Here is a 3734-nt window from a genome sequence, read left to right as displayed (position 1 = left end):
TGTGTGTGTGTGTGTGTATATATATATATATATATATATATATATATATATATATACACACACAATATATATATATATACACACACAATATATATATATATATACACACAATATATATATATATATATACACACAATATATATATATATATACACACACAATATATATATATATACACACAATATATATATACATATATACAATATATATATATATATATAGTATATAAATGTGTTCACTCCGGGTTTCAGTGGGATTTTAACTTATTGCTTTCACTTAATTCAGGTAACCAGGTGAATACGTTTTAATGAATTGAGGTGGAAAAACATCAAACGTGCACATGTAAATGTGAAACATGAGGCAAATACAGACTTTGTAAACAGTTAAACTACTAAACTTATTTTATAATTCCAAATATTTTTTATTCGTGTATCATTTTGACGCCAAATGTGCACTTTTTTTGTTATACTGTAAGTCCATCCTTGTTAAATTTTGTATCCCTCTATTTCTCCATGTTTACTGCCTTCATTAGGACTAATAATTTGTTGGTAAACAAGTGTTTTCATTGTAAACTAATGTCAAGCACCTGGTAAATGGCAGCAGTTTACAAATTTTGCTTATATGAATTTTTTTAATTTAATAATACATTAGTCATGAACTTGAGAGGGGAAATATTGCGGGTTATTTATTTATTATTGTTTTTAAAAAAATTATACAGTCCCAACACATTGCAGTGACTGCCATACAGTAAACTTAAGGGCTTCCGTAGAGCGCGAACAAACAGCGTTCGTGATATTACAAGGATTTCTCGTGTCCGTTTGAGGTTATTGTCAGAAATTGTAATCAACGCACATTTTAATTCGAGTGTATGTTATTTATTAATGAACTTGTTTGGCTCTTGATCAGATTGGAGGTTTTCAGAAAACCGCAGCGTCTTTAAGCTGGAGGTTTCCGCGTGGTCACGTGATCACAGCTTCAACTTGGACGTTAGGGAAATTGCGCTGATACCAAATCGCCCTCTTGATAACGACATTTTCATCACCAAAACTCCCACCTGGGCACCCGTTTATTGCCGCCGAATTGAAGTTTTGTGCCGCCTGCCAGCCCTGGGCACGCAGCAGTCATGTAAACTTCACCGGAAACGCCCTGAACCCGCGGTTTATTGTAAAATCGGCAAAAACAATCATGGCTTCTTGTTAGAGAACCAGCGCTTCTGTTGAGCTCGGCTTCAAGTGGGTTTGCTAGAGGCAGGTAATGTTATTTTGTCTTTTTAGCGACTACTGGGACAATATCAGTGGCATTTTAATTCGCGTTTTTAATTAATATCACTTTTTAAACGTATTTCGTTAGCCTTGTATTTAAATGTCGAGCTGTAAGTTCACGAGTTTGGCATGCTGTCAGGACTGGACGGACAGGTTTCTCTTTAAACTAAAACCCCGGTCAGTGAAAAATAATAACCAGAGCACATATGAGAAGTAGAAAACCAGGCTTGTGTGTATGTTGGTTGTTTATCTGACCACATCTGGCTGACTGCACAGTCTTGCACAGAGCTCCATTGTTTCCCTGTGTGTGTTTGTAAAGTCCATTCATGAGGCTGAGTGCATCATCAGCATGCTGCAGCTTTAATGTATGGAGAGGGAAAGTGTTCACATGCCTCACCGTAGAAGAAGACCCGTTTCCTGGACTGAATGCATTATCTGGTCATGAAGGATAAAGTAAACAGCAATCCTCAGGGGTGTTTTTAACAGGCTGTAAGGGTGTGCACAGAACATAAGTGGTTATCCAGGGTGTATCAAAACAGGATAAGGAAGGACTGTGATTAGGCTTGCAGAAGTGTGCACTTAATGTAGGTGTAGGCGTTGCCTCCACATCCTTTAAACTCTAGTATTAGCCCATTTGGTTCGTATTAATGTGCACGTTTTCCTCCTCAAGCTATTTCCTTCGGTCTGCTCAGATAAAAAGTCGTCCGCATCGTCTCTAAAACTTCGTAGCTCACCGTCAAGTTTAGCATTTCACTATTTTTAGATTTATAAGTTGTAGTTTATGTGCAAGGTTTCATCCATGAGTTCACAGCTAGGTTTTAAACTATTTAACAAAAGTGGCCTTGATTTTATCGCTTCCTGTTATCAGTTTATTTGTTTTTTTATTTTTTTGATTTATCTTTGTGATTTCTGGATGTGCACACACGTTACTTCCCCGTTGCACAAGATTAACAACAGTCAGAGCCATTAGTCAGCTCATGGCTTCATGCTTCTCTGCCCTTGAGTTAAGAGACAAATAGGTGCTAAAACTGACGCTGATCCCAGCTCATCTGCAGGCTATGAACAGTTTCCTGCTGAATGGAAAGGAAAACTTTAAACGTCACCACTGATAGTGTTTTACTTTGAAGAGCGCCATCTGATAATTGAACCACCTTTCATGCAAAACATGATGTTTAAACTATCTGCTGTTATCACCGAAGTGGAGGCAAATAAATGTGCTGCACTGTTGTGATCTGCAAGAACTGAAGATTAACTCTGTGATTCTGCTGATGTGTGTGTGCTCCTGTGTTAGGTGTGCCGGTGGTGAACACATGGAGAAATCATCTTCAGACAAAGCTGCGCTGGAGGAGAGAACACCTCTAAAGGAGGTAAATGCTTTGAACTTTTGGGAATAAAGAAACTGTCACAACTTATGTACAAACATCTTTTACAGCTGTTGACATGATACTTTATTTACGTCCGACAATTTCAAGTTTTGCCACTTTTATTTCTATAGTTGAGGCTCAAGACAGCAAAGATTTGGTTGAGGGGGAAGTTTTAAGTTGCCTGGGTTTTTTTCAATTTATTTATTTTTGACTTTTAATATCAAACCTATGTCAGGTCAGGTTTTCTGAAGAAAGAGGATGTTACTGGTAACATTAAAAGCAGCACCCAATATCTTAATGATAGTTGGTTTTTGGTGTTTATGGCACCTGCTGAAAGAAAAGCTCTGCAGAGAGTGGTGAAGGCTGCACAGAAGTCTGTTTGAGTCAGTCTCCCCACCATCACAGACATCTACACCTCCAGATGTAGGAAGAGAACCACCTGCATCATGAAGGACCCCACTCACCCAGCACACACACTTTTTGCCCTGCTCCCCTCAGGAAGGAGGTTGAGGAGCATTAAGTGTAGAACCACTAGACTGAGGAACAGCTTCTACCCTAAATCTGTTAGACTCATGTATATCTAACCAGGAATATCATTGTGGGGGCAGGGAATCACTCTAATGCCACTTGATTGTTATATGCTGCTGATCTCATGCTGCTGATTTATTTAATGCTGCTGTGTTCATTCATACTCATCTGCTCACACAGACTCATGTTCGTGCTGCTGCTGTTCAGTGTATTGTTTTGCACTATTAAGTGTTTAGCATATTTCTTAGTTCATATCTTAGATCTTATTACTGTTTTCTTTACAATTTATACTTTTGTTGGCTGTAACTGGGACCCAGTACTGAATTTTGTTCCACCACATGTACCACATGCGATGCAAATGACATTTAAAGAAATCTTGACCTACAGTATTTCCCATCTTTTATTGTAGTTTTTTCAGCTGTGAATTAACGCCTTCATTGTTTGCGTTAAGGTTGATGGAGTGCCTCAAGGTGCTGAAGGTGGACAGGTGGATCCCCAATTCAGGAGGAAGAGCAGCTCCACCCGCTCCTCTCGTAAGAGCTTTCGTCTGGACTACCGGCTGGAGGTAAAAAAATAACAT

Source organism: Nematolebias whitei, chromosome 22, assembly GCF_014905685.2.
Source record: "Nematolebias whitei isolate Nwh7 chromosome 22, NemWhi1, whole genome shotgun sequence".
NCBI lineage: Eukaryota > Metazoa > Chordata > Actinopteri > Cyprinodontiformes > Rivulidae > Nematolebias > Nematolebias whitei.
The sequence above is the reverse complement of the archived record's forward strand: the minus strand, read 5'-3'. Positions refer to the sequence as shown.